This window comes from Sitophilus oryzae, unplaced genomic scaffold, assembly GCF_002938485.1.
Source record: "Sitophilus oryzae breed Bouriz unplaced genomic scaffold, Soryzae_2.0 scaffold_179_pilon_pilon, whole genome shotgun sequence".
Classification (NCBI taxonomy): domain Eukaryota; kingdom Metazoa; phylum Arthropoda; class Insecta; order Coleoptera; family Curculionidae; genus Sitophilus; species Sitophilus oryzae.
The window spans coordinates 10,798,495-10,811,288 of record NW_022146501.1 but is presented as its reverse complement, the minus strand read 5'-3'; the positions used below and the strand labels follow the sequence as shown (position 1 = coordinate 10,811,288).

The 12,794-nt window shown below is 34.4% G+C and overlaps 1 protein-coding gene across 2 annotated transcripts in view; it reads right to left on the bottom strand.

Moving 5' to 3' along the window:
- The window catches only part of LOC115882914 (ecdysone-induced protein 74EF), a 274,754-nt gene that overhangs the window by 61,091 nt on the left and 200,869 nt on the right, over nucleotides 1-12,794 (bottom strand). The window lies entirely within an intron of this gene.

The window sequence follows — 12,794 nt, the reverse complement described above, 5'->3', positions numbered from 1 at the left end:
AAATGTAATAAATTATAAAATATTTCTCATATCTCATTTTACCCTCTAAAGTTTGTGAGGATTTACGACCAAGAAATATCAAAGATTTTCCTTCATTTAAGTAAGAACAGTCTTCGGTGTTTTAATGGGATACTGTGTCCTCAATAAACACCTCAGTAGATTGAAGCTAAGAAAAAAACGGAGAATGCAGATAATTCTGTGGGAAAATGGGGAAACTCCAAAGCACCTCATCACTGAGTGCGCCGAGACGACAACCATTCGTGCCATGAACTTTGGTACGGTTGATATTGGAAATGGAAAACTACCCTCTGTAAAACCGTCCCAGATACTGGCTTTTATCAAAGCCCTGGGACTGTATGATGAGTTATAACTCTAGAAAGGGGAACACAATAGGTCTGAAAGTTTGCGGTGATTAACCCCCCTCTTACTCATTCTACATTTTACCCTTTAAAGAGAAGAATGTTTTTATTGCCCTAATAAAGTCACCATTTCATGTTTCTAGACTCAAACGTAAAGAATTTTTAAGTAATTTTTGGAGAAACAAACTGGAAATAATCGAAAACAAGCTCGAATTACACAGAAAGAAGCGAAACCGCGTCTTTTTTTTTGGTAAGTGTTTTCTGTAGTTTCAACTAGAGAACTAGACGAACAATTTTGACCATGCGTTCTTCCCTTGACTATTTATTTATTATGGTGTGTGTGTTTTTTTATAGACCAAAATATGTTTTTTTATAGACCAAAATATTTAGTGTAAAAAGCAAAACCGCAAAAGAGAATTCATCTTTAAAACGACGATTCAATTATGAAACTGGTACAATGGAGATCATTCTTTCATATTTCTTTCATTTTATTGACGAATTTGAAAACTTATTAATTGTTCCGATTGATTAAATGCATGCACAGAATACCGATACAAAATACTGGATTTAATGTTAAGTGACGTTACCACCAAAGGAACTATTTGTTTACAAAAATACAGTCATAACACGGAAACCATGGGATGGGCGACGAGACTTTTCGTTGTGGCTGAGCAACCGAAATCTCCAAATTGTTCTTCCTTTTCGACACACCTGTTTGGTGAAAATTCGCCAGAATACCGAGCAATAATATTCCCCACCATGTTATATGGAAGCGAAACCTGGGTGCCGTACGTAACCATATCTCAAACGTATCAGTCCTTAAAAAAACTAGCTGCGAGAGCGCTGAAGTCATGATTACTAAATCCCGCTTAAGATGAGCTCGCCACGTATGCAGGATGAAAGAAAACCGCGTACCGAAATATCTTCTTTACGGTGAGCTTGTAGTAAGAGAAAACAGTGTGGACAATTCAAAAAATACAAGGATATTTTCCATGAAAACTTAAAGGGGATTGGAAGGGAGGAAGTGGGATTCAGTGGGTGGAAGTAGCGCACAATAGAACACAATGGAGACGAATTGTAAATTCAGTTAAAAACGACAACCAAAAAGTAGAGGCAACAAAGTAATGAGATGTTTGAATGTCAGGAGTGCAGAAGAGAGATAACATCACGCATCGGGCTTTTCAGTCACAGAAAAGCTCAGGAAAGGAAACGCCTTGTGTAACAAATCTTCTGATGCGTGGCAAATACTCGTCAGCGAGTAATGGCAGAAAGTAAGGAAATTCGCCATTAATGATGTCGTTTCAATAACTTTTGTGCAAAATTTCATACTTCTAGATACGATAGAAACAAATTGTCATATAAATTTTCAAACCTCCCTAAAGGAATACAGCTTTTAAGATAACATCTTTTGTTGCAGTAACCAATATCATTTAAAAGAGGAAATGAGAATTTCATTTGAGAATTTTGTGGTATTAGTTGTTATACGTGGAACACCCGATAGTTATAAATGTATTTCATCTGTCTGGAGAAGAACGTAAACAATACAAACTACACGTGAAGCTGACCAGGCATAATTACTATTAAATGGTACAGTACAGCTACACGACTTTACTCACATATTAGGAATGAGTGTACGTACTGTCATCAAAAAATGACGCAAATGCATTTTGCAGGCTGGTCTTTTGATTTAAGACGCTCCAAAAATACACAGTCGTGAATATTTGGGTCGCGAAAAAAAGGGGAAAATAAACGGGATTCGTGAAAAGTGCAATAAATACCGTCGCGCCGTTTATCGCGTACGCGACCTACTTTTCCGAATTTTCTTGACAGATCGTGTGTGATTTTTAATCGGATCTAAATTCAGGCTAGACAGCGACTCTATTGCACAAGAAAATAAATGGATCTAACCTACATCGAACACTCGGTAGAATAGCGTTATATTTTGGTAAACTAAGTATTTTTGTGATTTTCATGGTTAGTGACTATTTTTATTCATATGGAGACCAATTAAATGTTTTATTAGTAAGCACGTTGCCGGATGGAATGGCCGCATTTGGTTTTTTAAACCATCTTCTTGTTGGCTTTGTCAGCCTTCTCATATTTCTTCTAATTTTCCTAAAATTTCAAGAATTCAAAAAAGAAAGAAAAACAGTATTAACCTTTACAGATCGATTGTGGTCCTCTTCTTCTTCTTGTTCTAATGCAAATACATTAATGGATGTTAGTGATAACATTTTCCACTGCTTCTCTGTTCCTGGCGGTGTGTAATAACGAATTTACATCGTGTAGTCCTGTCCACTGTCTATCATTCTTCAGCTAAGACATTTTCTAGTTTCTGATACCCCTCCGGCCTTCGATAGACAGATTTAAGAACTGATATTTGGGGTTTCTCATTATGTGCCCCAGGTACGCGTTTTTTTTTTCTTTTTAATAAATTCAAACAACTCACGCTGTTTGTCAACACGTCTTAGAACTTCTTCATTTATTAACTTAGCCATCCAAGGTATCTTTAGAATCCTGCGATACAGCCACATCTCGAAAGCCTTTAGTTTGTTAATGGCAGTTGCCTTCAATATCCAACTTTCCATACCATAAAGGAGCACCGACCACACGTAGCACTTAACAAATCTTAATCTAAGGTTCAGGTCAAAATCGGAACAGACAAGTGCTCTTCGAAACCTCAAGAATGCCTGCTGAGCTTCTTTGATGTGACATTTAATTTCCTTGTCTGATGTGCAATCTTCGGGGAACCTGATGCCCAAGTACTTAAATTTATCTACTCTTTCTATGAGCCAGAAAAAAAAAATCTTTGTGTTAAATGTTATAATGGAGTTTGTAAACATATCTAGGTTTCTGGATATTATCATAAAGATGATCCCCTTCATATCTCTAGATTTAATTCTCGAGTAGTATCCTTCTCAAAAAGTCTATAACTTTGATCCTTCCATATAGCTCTTCGCCAATGGCACAAAATAAAAAGAACAGCATATCTACTAGGCTATCATACTGATATAGAAAGTTTTCTGTCGTTCCTTCTGAAAAAATATGATCATGGCTTTGTCCGCCAATCTCATCAACTTTAAATGCCTTTTTGTAACCGCTTTTGCAGCACAAAAGGGTTCTGGACCTATTAATCAGCATTGTTTAATTATTTCATGCAAGTGATGACAGGAAGGGACTTTAAGAGTCCATTTCACTAGTCCGAAAAAGTAGCAAAATAAGCGTTCGGCATTTAACGTTTTAGGTAAAACTAGCCAGGTATTTTTATGCAAATGAAGAAGGAAATTAAAGATAAAGGAGTATACTATATCAGCACATTTTTAGACACCTTCTTTGTTTTTAAGATTTTGATGGTCAAACATCAATAAAATATTCCTTATGTTTGGACTAAATTTTCTCGAAAATAAAGACACAATTTAAAATTCCGTTACAATACGGAAATAGATTGAAGTTTTGTAATTACAGTGATATATAATTTATAAGGTTTTCTAACAAATTGCTCGCTATATTTGATGGCAAATGCTGAAGCTCCGCAAACCTTAATCAAGCCTTAATCAAAGCACGTGTGTTTGGAATTTTGGGTATGGCTTAACACGACAGGATCGGGGTAAGCCTTAGGCAGATTTCTGAAATATTATATATATTTCATTCGGCCACACACCCCCTTTACCCGACCCCTGAGAGCAACCCGGGCAGTATACAGCGTAATATACTATAAATAAGAAAATTTTACATTGGTGAACAAAAAGCTCACTATAGTCTCTAGACCTAAAGATATAATGCAATACGATAAAATCAGAAATTACAAAATTAGAGATCGCAAATCCATGTTTGGTTAAATAAACACTCAATTAACAGGAAACTGCATTGGAATAAAGAAAAATTAAAGATATTTTTTACTTATAATAATAGTTTTTGTAATTTCAGCCAATCAAACATAGAAGTACCAACACTGACGCAACCAGATTCCTTTCAATGCTGTGTAAAGTGTAAACCTTTGCTTCTAAGACTAATTAGAATAAGATAACACTTATAAAAAAGTATGCGAGAGAGCACGATTAATGAGAGATACTAGAGAGAGACTGTGTCTGTAACAAAAACGGATTATTACGTAACGCGAACAGCGTATATATTTATTTTTCGGCCTTAACCTACATTCTGAACCGGCATATCGACCTGAAGTAGGCCCAGCTTTCGCAATCTAGTCTACGTAGACGATACCGCTGTACTTGCACGGCGAAATATCAACTTCCTTTAAAGAAAATAATCGTTTTTCATTACTTAAAACCTGTTAAAATTGGTTTTTAATCGACATAAATAACCCTATATAAGTTTGAAGTTTGGTTGCACATTATCGCTGCTTCTATTTAATATCGTGCTCGACAGCGCCAGCGTTTTGACTAAAACCACAGCAAATATTAGGAGAGTACAATGGACTCTGACAACGCAATCCTTCAAAAACATGGAAGTGATGCTCAGACGCCTATAAACAGAAGCAGATAAAGTATGATTAAACATCGACAAAACAAAATCAATGCGCATTAACACAAATAACAACACTCCATTCAATGTAGGAATCAAACATGTCGAGAATGTAACAAAGTTTACTTACCTGGGAAGTATTGTAACAGCAAACGGTGGCGGAGACACGGATATTGTCAGCAGGATCAGGAAGGCGCAGCGAGCCTTTGGCCAACTAAAATCATTTTGGACCTCCCGTCAACTCTTCATACAAACAAAATTAAAAATATTCAATTCCAACATCATACCAGTTTTATTATATGACTGCGAGACATGGAGAGTGACAAAAATATCCACCAACCGTCCACAGGTGTTTATCAATCGCTGCTTGCGGAAAATACTTAAAATCTTTTGGCTAGACACTATACGTAACACCGACCTGCTTCATCTTACAAACCAACAAGAAGTAGGCATTGAAATCCGCAAAAGAAAATGGGGTTGGATAGGTCACACCTTGCGGAAACCTGATAGTAATATAGCGAGATCAGCGTTGGAGTGGAACTCCCAAGGAAAAAGGAAGCAAGGACGACCTGCTCAAACATGGAGACGTTCCATACTGGATGAGGTTCAACAAGTAGGGTCAACATGGAAGGAAGCAAAAACAACTGCCAAAAATAGAACCCGATGGAGAGCTTTCACTGAAGCCCTTTGCTCCGCGTAGGAGATATAGGATCCTATATACGTAAGTTTGAAGTTGATAGACAACGTTACAATTCAATTAATCTTACTTAAGCTTCATTCAGAACCTCAGGGGTAAATTAGTGGTTTCAATTAGCGTAGAAGTTTGGTCCTTTAATTTCAATGTAAGCATTCAGAACGCGAAAATTTGTGGTAGACATTTTCAATTAATAGAAAAAGTTATCAAACTTTTAACTTTTCCACTAATTATACTTCAAATTTGCGACAAACAAAAAAAATGTGACATCGAATTTAACTATGACAAAATAATATTTTTGCTGGTATTTTAATTATAGCTTTCTCTGGGTCGTATTACAAATTTTTAGTAATTTGAAGGTAGATTTTTGCAAATCACTTTTTCATGTCTAAAATAAAACGAAATTTTAGACGACAATACAACTTTAACGCTTCTTCTACATCTCTCTTTGTATGAAAAGGTTTTTCGTGTGACTTCGATTTGTGATTGATATCTGCGACGTTTCTCTTCATTTACGGAACACCCACATCAAAAAATTGATCCCATTTTAAAGAGATAAGTAATAATATTTTTAAAATTCGCTTTCACTTTTTCGGCTGTGCCAAAAATCGCAAAGTGTTTGTATTTAAATTTTTCTTTTATATTGTCTTTGACGAGATTTTGCAACTCTTTGCCCAAAGAAAAGAACAATACATATAAATTTTGCACCGGCTTGCTGTTGGTAAAACCAAAATGGGTTGGGTCGACTTATGTCCGACAGTCGAAAGTATTATTGGTATTATTACCATTATTAATGTATGTGGTCTGTTGCAAAATTGTAGTAATATTACTTTTCTTTGTTGAAATTAGATATTTAAGTATTAGTCAAAAAGTTAAAATAAAATCTATACTAATACCTGATAAAAAATGATTGATAAACTGAATAAAATCACGATCCTGCTCAAATCACTTAACGTAAGAAGCTCAATTTTGGCGTACAGGTTGATTCTAGGGTGTAGAGGTTCGATAAGAAAGCATTTTTCGAAATTCCAGTTCCAAGGGGGTGAAACCACCCCTCAAATATTACAATATTTTTTATTTAAAAAACGGTCCAGTTTCCGAAAAAACGCTCAAACACGTATATTTTATTTTGTTTTTTACATATTTTAGGATTTTTTAAAAATGTATACAGGGTGTTTCGAAAAATCTGGTTATTGATTAATCACAATCCTGCTTAAAGCGCTTGACGTAAAAAGCTGATTTTTGGAAAACGGATTGACTTTAGGGTGTAGAGGTCCGATAAGAAGGGATTTTTCGAAACTCAAATTCTAAGGGGGTAAAACTACCCCTCAAATATTAGAATATTTTTTTAAAAACCGGTGAGTTTTTCGGAAAAACTCTTAAACACGTATATTTTATTTTGTTATTTTACATATTTTAGAATTTTTTAAAAACTTATACAGGGTGTTTCATAAAATATGACCATTGGGTAATCACGATTCTACTTAAACTGCTTGACGTTTAAAGTTTAAAGCTGATTTTTCGCAAACGGATTGACTGTGGAGTGTAGAGGTTCGATAAGGGGGGGTTTCTCGAATCTCAAATTCGAAGAGGGTGAAAACGCCCCTCATATATTACAATATTTGTTATTTAAAAAACTGTTAATGTTAAAAATATTAAACGGTAAAAACGCTTGGACACGCATAATTTATTTTTTTTTACATATTTTGAAATTTTTAAAGCTTATTTTTGGCAAACGGATTTTTCGAAAGTCAAATTCCGACGAGATGAAACTACCCCTTAAATATTACCAAGTTATATAATAATATCGCCATATTGTTTTTTCTCATGCTGACATAAATGTGAGAAAATTTTATCCAGTTTGTATGTTAAAGGAAATTCTTGCTTTGCTTTGTCATCATCATTACAAATCATTAATTCGACGCGAACGAAGTCGCGGGTACATGCTAGTTATATCATAATTTAAATTTAAAAAAATAGTCTCGTGAATATAAATTCTCCTTTTCTTATCCTAAATAATACTATTTGTTTTCACTATCAAGTTCTTTAAACTCATTAAATTATTTATTATATTCGTGCAATAAGCCATTCATAATAAAAGGTAGTTTTATAGTCCCCTTATCTCGATATTATCATTTAATTTATTCATTCTATAGAAAATTTTCTATGAAAAATAGTAAAAAATTCGTCCAGTCTAGTCAAAACACGAAAATTTCCGTCGGCACGAAAAACATTTTCTTATTGTCGTCGACCTGTCTGGCACAAACAATCAGAAGAAAATTGAAATTAGGGATGTCAGAAACTATCGACGCTTCAAAATATCGATATCGATATTTCAATATCGATTTTTTAATTAAATCTTTATGTATCGAGATAATAATTAAAGTCGATTTATTAAAAATGGTAAATGAAAATTCAAATTTAGTAGATAGTATGTAAAAAGTCGTAGTTAGGACTGAGTACAAAGGTAATTTTTACTCAACCGTGCATATATTTGGAACAATTTTTGTATAAAAAAATCTGTAATGTATTTGTTTTAGCAGCAAAAAATGCATAGAAAATTCTTAGGCACACTTTCTTTTCTTAAAATGAATCATCCCTAATAAAAATTGAAAAAAGAAAAGCGCCATGACTGTGGAGTCGCTGACCTAAAAAATTCGCGCGGTCTAGTCGTATCGATTTTCTGAGGATGAGGGATAAGACCAGACAGAAGAGGATAGAAACACACGGAAAATCGTGGAAAATGAAAGCGAAAGTTAAAGGAAATGCCCGAGAAAGGGAAAGCCTGTCCGTCAGAGAAATAAGCAAACATAGAAGCCCTTAACATATAAATAACATTTTTGTCTGAGAGTGGTAGACATGAATAAATCAATTATTCATCAAAAAAATATTTTATTTCATAATTATGGCTGGACTATCGGATCTAGAATCAAGTATAATGTTTGGAGAAACAAGTGGTCGAAAAAAGGAACTATACGTTGGGATAAATGGTTTGAATTTAAGTGACATAGCGTATTGAAATAGCATAATGTAAAGAAGAGCTCAACAACACTTACTTTATAGTTTTCCACTTAATTTACAACATTTTCCAATTTTAACCATTTTTTTTGAGCAAAAAACTTCTGAAATTCTGAAGAATCTTGTAGGAAATAACAAAAATAACAAATTAAATACCCTAAAATTAGTATACTGCAACAGGGGATCTCTACTACTAGAAATCAACAGAAGAATTAAGTTAGCATGGAGTACTTATGGAAGAAACTTAAACATATGCAAATCTAGAATGCTACTTTATCTAAAGATGAAAACATTCGACCAATGTGCACTACCAGTCATGACCTATGCATGCGAAACCTGGACATTGAAAACGGATATTATAAGGAAACTGCAGGTCGCACAACGCTCAATGGAACGAAATATGCTGGGAATAACAAAAAAGACCGTAAAAGAATAGAGTGGATACGACGCAAGACCCAGGTAATAGATGTCATCCATAGAATCAAATCACTCAAGTGGTAATGGGCAGGAAACCTGGCAAGAAGGACGAACAACAGATGGGCCATAAAAATTACAGCCTAGTACTCACGAGGAATTAAGAGATCTAGAGTAAGGCCAAACCTGAAATCGAAGCATGATATTAGGAAATTAGCAGGGATAACTTGGGGGCACATAGCCAACAATGGGTCCAACTACAAAAAGAGCTTCTAAATATGAGGGACGCTACACTATAACTGGAAATGGTTGAATAAGCTGAGAGCGATGAATCATAAATTACTGTAAAATTTCAACATGAAAGTCATCAAATCAGTCTAAGCAGATATTTTATTACTCTAAGTTTACTTATTTCGTTGATGTCTCCCCCTCTCCATTGCTTGGAAAATGCGGTCTTCTGACGTAAAAGGGTTACTGGAAAGTTTAGAAACCTTGAAGGGTCTGGATATACCTGGAAGTTTCAGGTTTGGGCAAAGGGAAATATGGACTTCCTACAAATCCCTTGCTAGATATTTTAGTGAGTGTTTTGAGAATTTCGTTATTAAAGTTATGTGCAAACGCAAATTAAAATTTTAGGGTATTTACAGATAACTTAATATTTATTGAATAAAATTTATTTCTAAGCAGGGTACAAAAAAAGCAAGATTAAAAAAAAACGATTTTTTTAACTTAATAAGATTTTTTTTTATTTTAATCAATTGTCTATTTATAAAGTCCTATCCTAAATAGCTAAATCTTCGTAACTCTGTACGATATCGATAATATTAACATTTCTACAGGGCGTGTAGTTTTTCCACATCGGTCACCGATGTATTTTATTCTGTAAACTTTGCCGATTTCCGCAAAAAAATCGCCCGCTTAGATCAAAGGGATTTTTTTGAAAATATTCATGACTGTCCTAAGTCGAGAATAAAATTAGTACCATCTAATGTTCAAAGTGCAAAGTACTTATTGCAGAACAAAATGTCGGTAGAAATTTGTAACGAACTAGAAGATGAATTAGGGAAGGCAGAAGTTAGCTTGATCAGCATTCAGCTGTTTCAAAAAAGATATAAAACAGCCTTGACACCAGCATATTTTTTTACGTTGATTATAGTCCCCGAGAATAAAAATATAACCTGACATCAGAAGAAACTAGTTCTGGACTAGAGTTTGCGAATGAAATGTATTCGAATATTTTTTTCTGGCAATGGATTTCTGGCACTTCACAATTTCATAATTAAGTAAAGATTTCAGTTAACGTCTCCTTTTTGCTGCCAGGGCTAATCTGGACGGGGCCTACTTTATTTACGCGATTACGCGCAAGTGTCTAAATCTACTCTTACTCACGAGATGTCCGGTCTCATTCAGCCTCGAACCGGCGTGAATGAGCAGTGTGTGTCAATAGATTTTACACTTTTGCCTTTTTTTTTGGACAACACCACGATACAGAGTTTCGAACCGGTCACCCGTCCATCCACTAGTATCGCCTTACGTCGCTTAACTTCGGTGTTCTAATGAGAACCGGTGTTTGAACGTAGCTGACTCGTTGCGTAAAGTTGCCAAAACTATCATAGATTACCAAAAATAATTATTATTATATTTTACATCATAAATTAGATGAAATTTATTTTGAAATCAAACCATATGTTTCAAATTAGATTAACCAGACATATTAACAACATTATTGTTATGTAACACACGCGGTACGTATACTATATACATACACGCGTACATGGATATACAAACCGAATTTGCTGATTTGGCATTTTAAAATAAATGTTTCATAATATCCAGCGATTTATTTTTTCGCTTGCCGCCGATGACCTAGTTCCCCTTTTTTAAAACATCGCTGCCAAATTGGTTAATGTAGTAATATTAATTAATTACTTATAGATTATTTAATTAATTAAGTAATATTTGACAATCACATACTACGATAGTACAGAAATTACGTCTTCATTGATAAAAACTTGTTGTCAAGACTTAGAAAATAAAAACAAATATTTGAATTTTTAAGATTTGTTGTTTTTTTTTATTCAAGAAAGATCATTTTTAGAACACTCAGCGCACTCAGTGATAAGGTGTTCTGGTGTTTCCCCACTTTTCCTACAAAATCTGCATTCGCCGTTGTTTCTCAGCTTCAGCCTACTGAGGTGTTCGTTGAGGAGACAGTGTCCTGTTAGAAACCCCGTGACAATCCGAAGATTGTTTTTACTTAAATCAAGGAAAACCTTTGATTTTTCTCGGTCGTAAGTTCTGAGGAACTTTTTCGAGTGTCTTAGACCGTTGGAGGACACCCGTTCCAAGTTACGGATGGAGTCTTCCAAATTCTTCAGTTCCGCTTTCAGTTGGTTCCCGTTTGGAAATCAGAACGGTTCTGGTCCAGTTAGTGTTAGGAGTGTTCGCTCCTTTCCTAGCTGGATCATTTGCTTTTTCATTGCCTTCTATTCCTTGGTGAGCAGGCACCCAGAGTAGGAGGATTTTATTTTCTTTGCCTAATTTGTTGAGCTTCTCTAGGCATTCTTTGACCAACTACGAATTGATGGCTACTGAGTTGATCGTGTTAAGTGCTGCTTGACTATCAGATAGGATGGCAATTTCCTGTTTTCGATAGTTCCTATCTAAGATAAATTGTACGCATCTTTCGATAGCGTTAATTTCTGCCTGAAGGATACTGGGGTAGGTGCCCATTGGTTTTGAATATTTAGTTTTCGGCCCAAATACTCCTATCCCTGTCCCTGCTTTGGTTTTGGAAGCATCAGTATACCACGTGACGGTATGGTCTTTTATATGCTGAGTAAGCGTTTCTTTCTTCCAATCCTTTTTATTACTCAATACTACAGTGAGGTGTTTCTCAAAGTTGTAAATTCTTGGTATGTCATCCACTGGGAGTTGGAGAAGTGGAATTTTAATTTTGAGGGTGTTCCAAGCCCCTTACCTTAATCCCGCTTATTCTTTTCCAAATTTCCATACCGTTTTAGAGAAAATAAAAAAAACATGAAAATATGATTGAATTTTTCCTAAAAATGAAAAGGCATTTCATTGGTAATATAATTTCGATTTCATTCTTTGAAAACGATTAACGTCATATTTTTGCGGTTGTTAAAGTATCACATTTTTCGATAACTATTATCACCCTTTCCGTAGCATCAAACTAAATAAATTTTGTGCATCTTTAACATTATAAACAGCAAAAAATATGACGTTAATTAGAATTCTATCGATAATAATCTGTCAAAGACTGAAAACGAAATTATATTACCATAGAAACGCGTTTTGAAAAGAAAATCAATTATATTTTCATGCTTTTTTAATTTCCCTTACGCCGCCGAGAAAAAACTATAAATTATTTGTTAAAGATCTTTTATAAAAGATATTTGATGAAATATTTGACAATGTTAATATACAATATTTTATAAAATCACACATATTACACTGTCAAATTCTTTATAAAATATCTTTTAAATAAACCATTTTGGAAGAAGCAAAATTTTTTTATGAAGAATGAATTTTTGTCAAAATGTCAATAATAAAAAAGTTCAAGACAATCCGGAGACATACTGTATTTTCTTGAGATACTCAAGACTATTTGAAAAGTATCGAAACACTGTCATCATTACGGTAAAGTTTGTGAATCCCCGAGAAGGGCAAAAAAGGCGTTTTTCTGTTAAAACAGTTAATTAAAATCGGTGTATCCCAAACAGAGATATCAACATTTTAATAAAAAAAATGTACAGCCATCCCTAACCACTTTATTTTTGTCAATAAATCAAAAAAGTGTGCAA